The following is a 17193-nucleotide window of genomic DNA, read 5'->3' as shown; positions in this document are numbered from 1 at the left end:
GCGCGTCTCAAAAAAAGGGCGTCAGTCACTATCAGTTATAGTTACGGTTAAAGTACCTTGATGCTGAGTGCACCACCCAACTTTAACCGTAACCGTAACCTTAATAAAGTGCCAAAACCTTGCAGAATAGGGCCATAATCGAACCCCCTACGCGCTGGTCAAATTAACATTGTTGTCGTATGATGGATTCACACCTGGCTTGTAAGGGTGCGGTCATAATGATACGTTATTACTCAACATTATTGGAGGCTGCAAATAAATCATTCAACAGCCTGATAACTTGTGGTAGCAACGACAGAGGTTGTAGGATCGAATCCCATCATGGACAAATTATTTATTGACATCCTACTATCTCTACTTCCTAATGATATCCCTATTAATATTATAGATGCGAAAGTAACTCTGTCTGTGTGTCTTTGTCGCTTTCACGCCTAAACCACAGAACTGATTTTGATAAAATTTGGCATAGAGACAGTTTGAGTCCCGGGAAAAGACACTGGATAGTTTCTATCCCGGTTTTTGAAAACAAAATTTAACGCGGACGAAGCCGCGGGCGATAAGCTAGTATATGTTATGTTCCTAATGAATACCCATTGGTATGGTAAATAGTAACAAACATCCATCCATACGTCATTACGTATGGATGGATGTTTGTTACTATTTCACTCAAATACTACTGAACGGATTTTGATGAAACTTCGTATAGAGATAGTTGAAGACCAAAGGAATAACACAAAATTCATAAAAAACTCATCAACTCATTTTATTTTTGCAAGTAGACTTTAAACGTCCCAGTATTAACCCCACTACTGCTTCGGGACAATAAATGGGCCAGTGAATACACACATTGCTCCACTTTATCAAAAACTACGCAAACCTTTAAGTTTTAAGTCGATGATACTAAATAAACATTTCTTCTTTCTTTCTTCTTTCTTATGTGATAGTTTTTATCTCAGTTTTTAAAGAACACGCGCGCAATAAAGTTAAAAGATGTTTTTCTGTGTCAAACGCCCGTATTCAAAAAGTGTAAAGCAGCAAATCAAACGCACAGCGTTGAATAGAGCTCTGTGATTGGTTCGTGTGTGACCCTGTGCGTCCACGCGCACTGTGAGACCATAAGGTCTCACAGTGCGCCCGTATTCACAAAGATTATTATAAAATAATCTTTGTGAATACGGGCGAAAGTCGCGACGTAAAGCTAGTTTGAAATTTGTGTTTGACAATTTATTGTTTTGCATATTGCTATACAACACCTACATCAGTGAAGTGTGAATAAAAAATCAACTCAAGTTAAAGCCTCCATGCTGAACGCGTCTTTCTTCATCAATCACTATCCCGAACTTCCGATTCACATGTATAATTAGATTGGCGAAAATAAATAAAAAAAATCCATGAAAAAATGAAAAAATCCCTACGTATTGTATGCGTCGAGTTTTAATGAGTTTCATTGTACATTTTTAATGAATTTCGGTAATAAATGAGTTCAGTATGTACCGTGGGAATGTAATGAAGAGAAATTTTGATTTGACAGAATCAAATTGAGAGTTATTTTTGGAGAAAAGGCTTTGAAATTCAAGACATATTTTTATTAAATCATTATTATTTCCATAATATAAGGCCTAGCGGCCGCCCGCGACTTGGACGCGTGGATCCCGTTTTACCCCCTTAGGGGTGGAGTTTCGTAAAATCCTTTCTTAGCGGATGTCTACGTCATAACATCTACCACCTGATGCCACCGATCCGTCCAGTGGTTTGAGCTGTGCGTTGATAGATCACTATGTCAGTCAGTCAGTGACCTTTGAGTTATATAATTATATTTAGATTCCATTATTAAAACTGCCACAGGCGTAAATTAAATTAAATCTTATCTTTTGAAATTGAACTCTATAAAACAGCAGACGAATAAAAACGCATTATACAGGGTGTCCCGTAATGTAACGTCAAGCCGAAACTGGGTGTTGAGGCAAGTTGTGCTGGTTATCAGAAAAATATAAAAAAAAATCTATGTGGCATATTTTAAAAATAATAGGCATTTAAAAAAAAAACAAAAAATTCTACTCCAGGTGACGGTCCTTTTACTCGTGTTGCCACAAATCTTCACTTTTTCCAATTTTTTTTTGTTATGTAACCCTGAATAATGCTTCTCTAAATTTTTATCAAAATTACAAAACCAGCTGCTCCAACTTGGATGAAAAAAATACATTATTCCCAAAAAAACATATCAAAATAAAAATTTTGCCTAGTTTAAACTGACTGTACTGAAAAAAAATTGTACTACGCGAGTGTGGCAAGTGACGTCATAATTTGGCGCATTTAGTAAGGATTCCAAAATGGTATAACACTTTGTAAAATCTTGCTGTAATTGTCGACAATTTTTGTTTATTGGAAATAATCCCGTTTTTAACTTTATCTACCTTGGTTAAAAATATTATTCTAATGTGCCCAAAATTTAAGTTTCTGGCTTAAGTGTGGTGGAGAAGCCATTTTAAAAGGTATGAGCGGGACGGAGAGGGCAATCTTACCAAGCAGGGATGTTATGGATATCCGTAACCGTAACCGAAACTATCGGATATCCGAAATAAAAAAATGTCCATAACCGAAACTGATTCAAAAGTTACGGATAGTTTCGGATAAAGGCCAAACTGCAAAACTATGAAATCGGCAGCGCGGCATTGCAGCTGCGGCGTGTATACTGCAAATTTCATAGAGTTTGCGGTTGCAGTTTGCGGTCTGCGGCCCGTCTTGGAATTGTACCTTAAATCTTAATATTTGTTACCAACTTGTCTGGCATTCGCTGGCACCATCTAATATGCCAGCCTGTTTTACCTTTATCATACATAGGTGTCGTCTTAGTTGGTACATAAAGTAGCTATGTGGGTCACGCTCACGCAGCATCTTGCTATTTGTATCATACCTACATTTTTGAAATTCTAATAATTCCGTAACCGAAATTATCCGAGACTTTCGGATAATCTGAAATGATTTCATATCCGTGACCGTAACCGAAACCGGTATAATATTATTCTAATATCCGTAACCGTATCCATAACCGAAACTTCATATCCTTATTATCCCTGTTACCAAGTACAAATGCAGGCAGAGCAGGTAGTAAAGGCGCGCGCGCACGGGTGACTTTTGTCACAGTATGTCAACTACTAATTACTGTCATGGTGACAAAAGTTTCTGTGACTGACTGTACGGTAGTCAGTCACAGAAACTTGAATTTTGGGCACATTAGAATAATAATTTTTAACCAAGGTAAATAAAGTTAAAAACGGGACTATTTCCAAAAAACCAAAAATTGTCGACAATTACAGCAAAAATTTACCAAGTGTTATACCATTTTGGAATCCTTACTAAATGCGCCAAATTATGACGTCACTTGCCACACTCGCGTAGTACAATTTTTTTTCAGTACAGTCAGTTTAAACTAGGCTAAATTTTTATTTTGAAATTTTTTTTGAGAATAATGTATTTTTTTCATCCAAGCTGGAGCAGCTGGTTTTGTAATTTTGATAACAATTTAGAGAAGCATTATTCAGGGTTACATAACAAAAAAAAAATTTGGAAAAAGTGAAGATTTGTGGCAACACGAGCAAAAGGACCGTCACCTGGAGTAGAATTTTTTGATTTTTTTTAAATGCCTATTATTTTGAAAATATGCCACATAGATTTTTTTTTATATTTTTCTGATAACCAGCACAACTTGCCTCAACACCCAGTTCCGGCTTGACGTTACATTACGGGACACCCTGTATGTAAATTAATTATTAACATTATGCATGCGAAAGTAAACACTGGATAAAATTTATCCCGGTTTTTAAAGGGCGAGATATTCTTTATTTGATAAACCAAAATTAAGCCGGGCGAAAAAAGCTGCGGGCAAAATGTATTAAATATTGATATTTGTTTTTAAATTTTCAATAACTTGATAAAATCTAATTGCTTAAGGTGGGAATCGAACCCACGACCTTTCGCTTGCCGTCTTTTGACCGTCTAAGCTATTTAGACATTGGGAGAAAATTTAACGCCAGATTTTTTTTATAACTATTAATAGTTCTTGCAACTCACGTATAGAAGGCGAGTGAGCTTTACTTGTGTGTGTACTACATGCACATAACGATAGTGTAATGTCTAACAAAACTTCTAAAAACGAACAGTAGCGAGCCACCACACATGTAAAGCTCACTCGCTTTCGTGAATTGCAACAACTATTAATATTTGTATGTAATGATTAAACCCGCGACCTATTTCTTGGTAGTCCACTAGTTTAAGCATATTACCCGTGGTCCTCCTCAAAAAACACCCTTAAAAACTCCCAAAACATTACCCGTCTACCCTCAAAATCGGGGGTCATCCAAATTTTTGACATATTCATGTATCCTTTCCCAGACACATATTATCTCCACAAAAAATGAGTCAACGGTCATTAACTACGGACTGACGTCGAAGCGCATTCTACACGAAGAATGTCTTAACATTGTAACGTTAAGGCGACGACGCAAACTTTTAGTTTAATCAAATCAAATCAAGATTTGATTTGATCAAAATTAGACTGAGGCTTGAATATAGCACTTTTCTATACTAATATTATAAAGAAGTAAAGTTTGTGTGTTTGTATATTTGTTAAATTATAAGGGGTAATCTCGGAATCTACTAAACCGATTTTAAAAATTCTTTCACCAAAATTTCCGAGCGGGCGAAGCCGTGGGCGGAAAGCTTTGCGTGGAGCAGTCGCGTAAAATACTTTTACTTTTCTAAAAAAATGAAAAGAAATAATATTAGGTATTTTATGACGGCACAATTAAGGCGGTCTTATCGCTATGAAGCAATCTCTCCCAGACAACATAGAGGATAGTTGTTAAGAATTTGCTAGCTGTCCCAGCGAACTTTGTACCGCCATCAGTAAAAAGTTATTTTTTATCTAACAAAATTTTTATTATCTCGCGTGTCAAGTCTTTTGTATGGGCCAAAATTCTAATAAATATGTGTTTTAAGATATCAAATGTGTAGTTTTAAGAGTTTTAACAGCCATTTCATACTTAAACACATGTTATGAAGTACTAGCTTTTGTAGAGCGCGCAAAATTTTGTATTTTTCAAAAATCGGTATACTACGTTACGTTATAATATCCTATGTCCTTTCCCGGGACTAAAACTATCTCTATGCCAAACATCAAAATCGGTTCAGTGGTTTAGACATGAAAGCGTGGCAGTCAGAGTTACTTTGGCATTATAATATTAATAGGGATGATTTGTTAAATAAATAAATACAAAATACAATGTCACTTTAGTAGTATTCGCCTTAACAGCCGAACCAGCCCAGCTTTGTTCGGTGCTTTGAGTCGCTATCTATTTGATTTATTGTCTGCTTGTCCGTCTGTAACGCTTTGTATACAGTACGGGACTGAATCTGTTCTAGGACCGATAGCAGACAGAAGTTTGTGATTTTTTTTGTTTGAAATCGACATTTTGCGACTTGGACATTTCGCAACTTGGACATTTTGCGACTTTGACATTTTGCAACCACTTGACATTCTGCAAATTGGACATTCTGAGACTAAACCGAAAAACCTGAAAAAACCCCCGCGATCTTTCGATCGAAGAATCGGTCGATCTAATTACAATATTATTCTTCAGTTAAAAGTTATTCGACGATTGAAAAATCAGCCCTAAGTGAAATAAGTATAGTAAGTTAAATAAGTATAGTAAGTGAAATAAGTATAGTAAGTGAAATAAGTATAGTAAGTGAAATAAGTATAGTAAGTGAAGTAAGTAACGTAATTACTTAAATGTGGAGTGTGAAAGTATGTATTTAAAATCGCTCCCCGCCCCGCTCGTCGCTCCTTTTCTTAATGTAACCGTTCCACTAACTTCTGTGTCCACTAACATAGTTTTTTGTCTGTCCGTTTGTCATAATAGGTGGTTATCTATTTAGTGAACCGGGTTTTGGGTGTGATTCAGAATATTTAGGGGCCAGTTGGAAGGTTTCATAAACTTTGTGGTTGGTTAGTTATTTTGTATCAATACTGAGCGATGACGTCATTTATACTATCTCAATCAACTATTTATTGATTTCAAAGCTACAAAAAATCACGTTATACAGCAAACTGATAACTAACTAGATTTCCCGGGCTAGGATGCTCGCCGTGATAAAATTATATCGTCAATAAACGACAAACGTCAGCGCTTATCGTGTAAAAACGATAAAATGGCGCGATAAACGCATATCACAGCGCACATCTTAAGCCTAGACCAGAGATCGACCGGTCGATCGTGACTATTAGTCCAGTCGATCGTGGCAAGGCAAAAAATACTACATGATTGAGTACTATACTATGCTGTTTCATTTAAGATTTCAAGAAGTTAAGTGGTAGATCACCCAGCGTTTCGTTAGTAAACAGTAGATCTCATGTCTAATCAAGTTAGCCAACCCTAGCCTAGACTGTAAAGTAGGTACTTTTAAAAGACGTTATTTGATTGATTGAAAATACGTATTAATAAATATCACACACAAGTTGAAAACTAGACAAATAAGAGTAGGCGCACACCGTTGATTTTTAGTTGGCCGATAGTGGTGCCCGATTTTAATTTGTATGAAGAATCGGCCAAATCGAATCGGCGTAGTGTGCGCACTCCCATACATGCCGGGTCCATATTCGGTTGCATAAAAAATATTGTCATAATTTAAGAGTGCATACAGTTTTTTGGCATACTCATCATTTCGCATAATGTTCATACAGAATAAATCATAAGGCATATTTTTTTTTGCTATAACCACTTTTATTATAATAATATTTTAGTATATCTTTTTTCTGTATTCTTGTTTTTTTAATAACGATTTCTAGGCATAACATTTATTGGCATCTAAACCAATGCCATAAATATTAGCATTCATAATATGCAAAACCATAATTTTAACAAATATGAAATATAAAAATGTTATACATATAAAATATAAGTTAACAAATATAAATAGACAAGCAAGCATGCAAACAAGCATGCAAGCAAGCAGCAAGCATGCAATCAAACAGCAAGCATGCAAGCAAGCTGCAAGGAAGCATGTAAGCATGCATGCAAGCAAGGATGCAAACAAGCAAGCCTGCAAGCAATCAGCAAGCAAGCAGCAAGCAAGCATGCAAGCAAGCAGCAAGCATGCAATCAAGCAGCAAGCACGCAAGCATGCAAGCAAGCAGCAAGCAAGCATGCAAGCAAGCAGCAAGGAAACATGCATGCAAGCAAGCAAGCAAGCATGCAAGCAAGCATTAGGATTGCCTTATCTCCGGCGCTGCGGGAAGTGCGGTCCACGGCCAGTCGGGATCAACATAATTTCAGACCAGGCTAGCTTAATGTTGTAAAAGAAATGTGGACTGTATAATATGTGCGTTATAATAGATAAGAGGGATTCGAGATCAAACAGAATGTATTTTCACGAGCTTAAGTTTTCTAAGAGACAGGTCAAAAATTAAGAACAAAAATGACAATGATACAGAGAATTTAGTTTTTGCAAATCTATAGGCCGAAAAAGTATAAAGGTGGAAGGAGGATCGTTCGCAACATCACAAATACATAATTATTTACTCTTCAATGTTGGTTGCTCTTATAGACAATATTTATGACTTTAAATGTTATAAATAATTAAATTATGTTTATAGTATTTTATTAAAAACTAACTTTATGTATATAAAAATTATGTTCTTTACATTTATGATTATTTAAATTATGGTATTGAAAATTAGAGAAAATTATTATTATGCCTAAGAAACCATTATGCATTTAGAAAACTATGCATATCAAAGTTTATGCGAAAAAACTTTATGCAAATACTGTTATGCCAAACTAAATTATGATGAAAAATGTTATGCGTCTGAGAGGGCACCCATACATGCCCATACTGATCAACTGCCCGACTAAACTATCGGCCGACGAAAAATCAACGGTGTGCGCCTACTCTAACAAGAACTAAATCGTCATCATCAAGTCATTTTCCGTCTGTCTTTTTTCCGTATACTTTCTTTGTTCTCTGAGTGATGTTCATCGTAATAAATATTTATTTCTTTCTTTCTTTCATTCATTTCATCTCCACGACCCAGACAAAACGGATTGTACATGATACCCAAATCAAAATAAAATCTATAACTAAAACGTACGGAACCCTACACATTTTCTCTTGCACTTCTTCGCCTTCTCCCAAACACATTTTTTCTTGTTTCATTGGAAACTGTATAGTTGCGTTGGTGTAGGTCAGTGACGGTTTAATTTCAGTTTGTTTAGTTTTTGTACAGTGACGTCATCTGCCATTGTTTACTTACAAACATTGCCGGGGAGTAAATTAGATGTCAATTTGTTGTTACTGACAACTATTATGCTTTTTGTAATAATGCAATTGTTACAGGACTTATCCAGCCACACTTTCCCACCGCTGCAACTCCTGTATAGCCAGGATCTACAGCTTGGCCTCCAATGGTTTCTGCAGAATACCAGTGGCCGTAACGTGCTCTCGAGTACGTATGACCATATTGAGCAGAGACCAATTTGGCACAATGTATTTTGCTTTTTAAGTTGATTGTTCTTATTGTTTCTATTTTTTGGTATGAAATAAATGTTTTTTCTTTCTTTCATTCTTTCTTTCTTTCAATGAAACGCAAACAGCGAAGTTTGAATAGTCCCGAGGGATAGCTCTGTCTTGGAACTCGAAACGAAATTAATCAAAAGAGTATAGGAAAAAAAATAATAGTTCAAAAAAACTAAACGCTTTCAATTTTATGCTCGAAAAGACAAATCCAATGAACCTCGTTTCGTTCAGGATCTTCCAGTCCCATCATCAAACCAGCTCGATGGTACCATAATATTGTATTGTCATCTAATCTACATATAATTGCCAAGTTTCATGATGATACAAGAATTAGAAGTGCGTGTAATTAAGATTCTTTACAAAGTTATTTACATACACGACGACCTAATAAAAGCGTATTAATATCCACTTCCCTCCGTTGCAAACCGGGAGACAGATGATTGCAAGCTAATATTCAAATCAAATCAAATCATTTTTATTTGCGAACATTGTTACAAGTTTTTAAGTACAAACACAAAAATGTACTTTATCGAGTCCAAGGTCGCATATTTTAACAAACGTCAAATAACGCGTCCCAAAAACGGTTAAATGCAAACAAACCAAAATTGCGTCTCTCAAAATTTTTTGGAAGCAATAATTTAAGTTGTATCCTTCTTTTTACTGTCCAAAACCATTTTGTCGAACCTCTTTAGCAATAAAAAAACAATGAAGGCAGAGCAAAAAAGGTGTTTTAAAATTTTTAACAATAAGGTGAGTCACTGTACCACTTTGTATTTAGTGAATTAGGACCTTCTGTCAACTTTTGACATTACTGTGAAGTTTGAACAAAAAGTTTTATTTTGACATTGTTTTAAGTTAGGGATGGCAGTTATGCTAATAAATAAATACAGTTATATTTTAACTGCCTAACTCGCATCAATAAAACGTTATTGTAAACCCTTAAGAAGATATTGACAAACAACGGGACTATTCCCACCTCTCGTTCCCACCGCTGCAACTCCTGTGTAGCCAGTATCTACAGCTTGGAGCTTGACAAAAGTGATGGAGTTTCTTAAGCTGCTTCTTCTCAGCACTGGCCCACTTATTGTCCCGAAGCAGTGGTAGTGTTAAAGTACCTATATTGGGATATGTAAAAGCTCTACATTCTTTCGTTTCAGCCAAAAGACGTCCACTGCTGGACAAAGGCCTATTAAAAGCTCTATTTTGCAGTAAATAAATTACTTAAATTAAGTGCTTTTAAAGATAATTTTATAATTGACTAGCTTTTGCCCGCGACTTCGTCCGCATAGATGATGAACCTGTACCTAATCCGTTTAAAAGTTGGTTGGTGATTTTATCAAAAACTAGCTGACCCGGCGAACTTCGTACCACCTATGTTCACAAGAAATAATGTAGGATTCTCGTAATAAAATATTTTTTCAAATCGGTTCAGTAGTTTCTTCTAATTGTAGAGAGAAAATATTTGATTGTTTGTAAACTACTGGACCGATTTGAAAAAATATTTTATTAGGAGAATCCTACATTATTTCTTACGAGTATTAACTCGTATTAAATTAGTGTAGATACATACGCCCTTCACAAACATTACCATGAGGTCTCACAGTGCGCGTGGACGCACAGTACACACGAACCAATCACAGAGCTCTATTCAACGCTGCGCGTTCGATTTGCTGCTTCACTTAAGCAAGTATCGTTTGTGCGAACCATTTGCAAGACTTTTGAAGGACATTGGAGTCACATTTGAGTTCTTAGTAATATCTACGCTAAGGTTATTAATATGGCAGGACTAATTACCTATAATGATGTGTTTGTTTTAATTAAAAACGTGATATAACATGACTGATGGTTGTGAAGATTAAACCCCGTATTATGAACTAAAATCTAGACACAAACTCAGGCTAAGATTCTAAAAGATTAACGTCGTTCGTTTCGTTTCAGCTAAATGACGTCCACTGCTGGACAAAACCCGCAACCTTCACCAGATCGTCGGTCCACCTAGTGGGAGGACTGCCCACACTATGGCTTACTAGTTTTCTGCCTCAACATCATCATCAGGTCATTTAGTCTCCACTGCAGGAGCACGACCCTCTCTAATTTACCAGCAAATGGAGGATTTGAGCCACAAGGGCTGTAGGGTGACGTTATTAAGTCTTAAGCCTTCCTCGATAAATGGGCTATCCAACACAAAAATATTTTTTCAAATCGGAACAGTAGTTCCTGAGACTAGCGCGTTCAAACAAACAAACTCTTTAGCTTTATAATATTACTAGCTTTCCGCCAGCGGCTTCGCCCGTCTGTCACAGAAAAACTTTATCGCGCGCGTCCCTGTTTCAAAAACCGGGATAAAAACTATCCTATGTCCTTTCCCGGGACTCAGTTCAGTGGTTTAGGCATGAAAGCAAGACAGACAGAGTTACTTTCGCATTTATAATATTAGTATAGATTTTTCTAAAACACAATTGCCAACCATAACTCCAACTCCAATACAGTTATCCACCATGTTTGTCACAACCGGGATCAAACCCGGAACCCCGATGCGACCACAACCACAGTTTACGACGCAGTACCATAAGGGGCCCGCATTTTGTTCGTACACGTTTTTATTGCCCTTTCGAAAACACCTTAAGTTGAGGTGCACGGTAGTGACGGCCAAGATTTGTGAAGTCATGATTAAAGCCCAGTTTTTTGATTCATAGTTAAAATAACTATTTGTTACATTTTTCTACTAATGGTTAAATATTAACAAAATGTAAACAAATAGTTAAAAATGTACTAAAAGTCAAGCTAACCATTGTCCGAAAAACATTTTTTTCTAATATTTAACTACTTGTCATTTGACATCTGTCAAATTTGACTATTGGTTATTTTAACTACGAATCAAAAAACTGGGCCTAATGCCCGTTTTCACCATCAATCCCTTAAGCGTTTGCTAACTAAATATCACTTTGGTTAAACGATCGCCTAAACTGCCCACTAACCTAAGTTCGTTTTCACCATGCTATAGTAAACCTAAGTAGGGACTCTTTTGTCAGGTGGCGTTTCTTCGTGCGCCTAGTGACGTTTGAAAAACCGGTACTTTCCGATAAAATATTTTATTAGGAATATCTTACGTACTTCACAGAAACAAATGAAATAAAAGTAAAACTTATAAATAGTTGACCAAAACTGATGTCTTTTTGTATTTTTAAGTTATTATTAAAGACAAAAAAGATATTTGGGCTATTATGTAATCTGTGGTTTGGGTGCATAATGTAATTCCTTTGCCTTAAAAAAAGTAAATGTCAAGATGACTGCTGCACAATGAAAATAAAAATGTACATATTGATTTTGATAGATATTTTGTTGAGTTCTGTGTGTAGTTTTGTGCGATTTAACGATAAAAACGACAATGTAAAAAAGAAATGAAGCAAAATTTTTCCCTCAAGGAAAAAGATAAATTGGTTATAATTTTACTTGCCCACAAGGATACTGTACGAGCACGTCAGCATCGACCGCGACCTACGTGCTAGCCGACTGGCCCATGAACCCTCAACGTGCACCGTAGGCAGTCTACACCGACGGCACATTGGACTGGACACATTGAATTGTGTAAATCTTGTATATAGCAATAGCATAACAGTAATAAACCAGATATCAACCGTCCGCGTTGTGTTTATTTACCCTCACTGAGGCCAAGAAAACCTTAGTGCAGCCCTCCTTCCTATCAAATCTTTATTATATCTAATTATAAGGTATTGTTAGGGCTCTAGGGACTACAAACGAAGCCAGAAATATAGCTTGGTTATGAGTGACCCATACCTACTATCTATACCGTATGTCTCACTCTATAATATTATTATGTGGCCGCCTGAATACACTTGAGTGATTGAAAAAGTGTTTCCGAAAAGCGAAAAAGCTTCAAAAAAATCATTTAATTCAGTTTCCATTTTGCCGAATAGGCGTGATTGACAATATAACTGTCACCTAACACTTAGGCGGCCGAAAATCGGGCCCCTGTTTTAAAGTGTTCCCATAAGGCCTAAGGTGTCCCTTATGTGTTGGTGAAAACGAAATTCCTGTTAGGTATTACCTAATATTTCATAAAGGTCGCTTTAAAATTAGGGATTGATGGTGAAAACGGGCATAAGTCAACTACTTATATTTATTTCAACCGGCAGACAGTGGTGACTGAGTCTTCTGCAGCGCTTCTTCTCAGTACTTGCCAAATGTTGGTCTCAAAGCGATGGTGGGGTAAAAAGATTATGAGACATGTAAAGGCTCCATATGAGCAAAACTTTACTATCTTTTTTTTAACTTTTGACGATTTGTAAGCACTATTTTAATAGTCCATGTAAATAAAGGAAACTTTAACTTTCCCCCGTGACAAACTTGACCTTTACTGGTTGGGTTATTGGCGGTCAAGCTGTAGATCCTGGCTACACAGGAGTTGCAGCGGTGAGACGAGAGCTGGGAATGTCAAAATGCAATCACGAGATGTTTGTTTCATTTTACATAATTTGAATAATTTTTATAAATTCGACACAACTTGGCCTTTATTTTACTGGCACGATCATTTCCAAAACAGACGACAGTCACTTTACTCCTTTGCGCATATTTTCAATACGAAATGAACCTTAATACACCAAATTAACGAAGAAAATACTTTAAAAGGTCCATGCATCGATATGCCTTAATAAATTTGACAACTGGTTTACATGAGTAAAGAAACTTAGGGATATGTTTTTATGACCTAATAATTGAAATTTTAAATAATCTCATAACTCAAAACTCTAACGCCCGTATTTACAAACGTTACTATGAGGTCTCACAGTGCGCGTGGACGCACAAGGTGATACACAAACCAATCACAGAGCTCTATTCTACGCTGTGCGTTCGATTTGCTGCTTCACTTAAGCAAGCACCGTTTGTGAATACGGGTGTAAGTGCAGTTAGCCTCAGTTGCATCACCTTAACCTTAACCGTTAACTAGGTATAACTATCATTGGTGTTTTTGTAAACTAACTATACCTACAAACAAATAAGAGGAAAGTCAGTTTATTATTGCACAGATCACAGTCATTTATGATTAAATAGTGATTAGTGACTGAGTTTTTTGCGCTGCTTCTTCTCAGCACTGGCCCATTTATTGTCCCGAAGCAGTGGTAGGGTTAATACTGGGACGTGTAAAAGTGCTTTTTAAAAGCCTAATTGCAAAAATTAATGAGTTTTATTGGCGTTTTTGTAAACTAACTGTACCTATACAAATAACAGTAAAGTCAGTTTAATAATGTTATAGAATTTTTTTGGTGAAACTATTATTTATTCTGTGCTAACGTCATATTGTAAAATCTCGAGAAGTTATAAAAAACTACGTTAAGGATACACCTTTTCTTGGGCTATTGTATTACAAAAAGCTGTTATGGCTGTAAAATATCCTTAATTGTTTTGTAAACAATCTTTACAATGTCAAAACTAACTGTATGTATTTGTTAAAATTAACTGTTTCTACTAACTTTTATTACAACAGTTAAGTTAGAAAAAGTTTTTGGTGAGAAATTACAAAATCCCAAGAATTAACGGTTTTGACAACTATTTTAAGGCATTTTTATAGTTACGCTTGGAGAACCGACGATCTGTTGAAGGAAGGAAGGAAGCACCTGGATGCTTCAAACTAATCTACACTAATATAAAGAGAGAAGATTTGTTTGTTTGTAAATAGCCTCCGAAATTACTGGACTGATTTGAAAAAAAAATTCTCCATTCGAATTCTACATTATTTCTAATGAATATAAGGCATATTTTAGGCGGTACGAAGTTCGCCTCCACTCCAGAACCTTGCTGCCCCATTGGCCGTCAGTTCTGCGTCGACAAGGTGGACCGACGACCTGATAAAGGTAGCAGGAAGGCGCTGGATGCAGGCCGCTACCAACAACCGTGCGATGTGGAAGTCATTGGGGGAGGCCTATGTTCAGCAGTGGACGTCCTATGGCTGAAATGGTGATGATGATGATGATGATGATGAACATAGGCATATTTTAGGCTGTACGAAGTTCGCCTCGTCAGCTATAAATATAATTTAATTTTGGAAGGTCCACAACAACTTAATGTTTTGCATTCACGTAAAATAAAGAGCAATGGGAACCAAACGACACAATTGAAAATTTCGTATTACTATTATAAATAACTGTTACATAAAGACTTTTAAATATTTTTTAAAGGAAACATCTGGTAAAAAGTCGGGGAATAAAACATATTATTACTCTATGTAATTAAGGCTACTTAACCTTTGTTTGCCTCCTGTCATCCGCTTTGCACTGCAGGGAAGTCGAACCTTAACTTCGAACTCCTCCTATGTTCTTCTGATTAATTTCGTCGCGGGTCCAATGACAGTTTAACTTTCCCCGGGACAAACTTGACCTTAACTGGTTGAGTTATTGGCGGTCAAGCTGTAGATCCTGGCTACACAGGAGTTGCAGCGGTGGGAACAAGAAGTGGGAATAGTCCCGTACTCTATGTAATTAAAGAATACTTCCACATCGCGTTCAAATTCAAATTCAAATTATTTATTTGCAATAAATAGGGTTTACAAAAAGATGTTTCAAAGAGATAAATGTTGCTTTCACCTATTTTACTATGATAACACAGCATGCCAATTTTCGTCTTAAAACGACTTTTTATAAATTACAATAAGTTTCCAATTAGATAATACAATATTATTAATTTAACTATTATTTTTAGTATTAGTTTTAATTATTATTAGTTCTAACTCAAGACAGCGCCATCTAGTTGTCAAAATAATAAACCTGTATTGCGATGAACAGTATAGCAGTAAAAAGTACCTGAGTAACATAAATAAGTTACAGTTACGCGGAAAGTCGCACCATTTGTATGAAAATGCGACGTTCTCCAAATTAGTTCTCAATAAAGTATTGAATTTACTGATCCGCGTATTTTTTGGGTAATATAGCAATCGAGGTTCCATTGAAGAAGACCGTGGGATTTGCTTCCGCTTATTATAGTAAAACTTAAAGAATATTTGACTTGAAAAACTGGAATTTCGGATGCAATTCAGTTTTTTTACTGACGACTGCGAAAAAAGATGATTTTAACAGTAAGGTAAGGTCGCGGGAAGAGGCTGGATGCGGGCAGCGCAGGACCGTGCATTGTGGACGAACGAATAACAGTAAGGTTTTTTTATAACAGAACAAAGCTCAAAACTGAATTCAATCCCAAAAATTCTGTCCTGTTATTGGTTTCAATATTGAAATTCACCAAACGCATGCTTCACCCCAAATCCTCTACCACAGAGGAACTGCTATATTAATTAAATTGCCGAAACACAGCAATGCTAAGTTACTAAGGCCAAAGACTTGGGTAAGATTCACAGCCAGTCAAATCCGCGACCCGTCTGGCCAGCGTGGGGAGTGTAGGACAAATCCTCCATTTGCCTCTGGTAAATTAGAGAGGGTCGTGCTCCTGCAGTGGAGACTAAATGACCTGAGGATGAGGAGCTAGCTAATATTCTCTTCTTCTAGTATGTTCTTCTGATAAATTTCGTTGCAGGTCCAATGCCAGTTTAACTTTCCCCCGGGACAAACTTGACCTTCACTGGTTGGGTTATTGGCGGTCAAACTCTAGATCCTGGCTACACAGGAGTTGCAGCGGTGGGAACAAGAAGTGGGAATAGTCCCGTACCCAAATATTGAATCTGAAACGTCTAAAATATTTATGCAAACACAAAATACCCTGAGGCTCGCGTGACAGTGTACCGCATAAAAATGGCTACCCGCTGTCAAAAATAATAATTAATTGAATAGCTGCATAAATTGAAAGTGCACGTCGATAACTCAGGTGGTTAAGATGACCTTATTAAAATATATGAAAATGTTTTTGATGGTATGTCGCTATATTTTATGTTATTTTGTGGGCGGCTAGTGGCGTACTGAGTGCAAATTCACATTCTTTCTTATGCAGAACAAGGCAGGTATTTGACCGCAATTGCACCAATGAGGATGGTACATAACTGCCCTGTAAGTGCCTATTCATTCCTGCCTTGAAAAGGCCCTTGTTTTAGTGTTTTGGAAAGACAGCACCAGGCAGCGAATTCCAGTCCCTAGCTGTTCGCATTATAAAAGAGTCATCGAAACGCTTAGTGCGAGCTGGTGGAATGTCGAAAATGTAGAGATGGTACGCTAACCTGCGTCAGGCTAATTCATAAAATGGCTTCATATCCTTTCAGACGCAATCTCTAACACTGCTAGTAAGAGAAGTCAATATCATATTTCATCAACCTCCTACATCTGCTTTTAAATCCCTGACGGACTCCAAACTTCTTCACTAGTTTGGTTTTGGACTGTACAGGAGTTGCAGTGGTGGGAACAAGAGACGGGATTAGTGCCGTCAAAAATGTCTAAATGGTATTTGTCTAAAAGTATTTAGATCTTTGAGTGCCACAGATCCAGTTGAAGTTTCAGAACTTTAGATTCATATTTAGCCATCACGTGCTAGCTGCTACATCAGAAAATGATGGTAACAAAACTGTAACGCTCAGTTGTCATGATTAACAGCTTTAGAATTCGGCTTTCTACGCGTACTGTGAGACCTCATAGTAATGTTTGTGAATACGGGCGCAAGAGTCAC

The sequence above is a fragment of the Ostrinia nubilalis genome, chromosome 29, assembly GCF_963855985.1.
Source record: "Ostrinia nubilalis chromosome 29, ilOstNubi1.1, whole genome shotgun sequence".
In the NCBI taxonomy this organism is placed as follows: domain Eukaryota; kingdom Metazoa; phylum Arthropoda; class Insecta; order Lepidoptera; family Crambidae; genus Ostrinia; species Ostrinia nubilalis.
The sequence above is the reverse complement of the archived record's forward strand: the minus strand, read 5'-3'. Positions refer to the sequence as shown.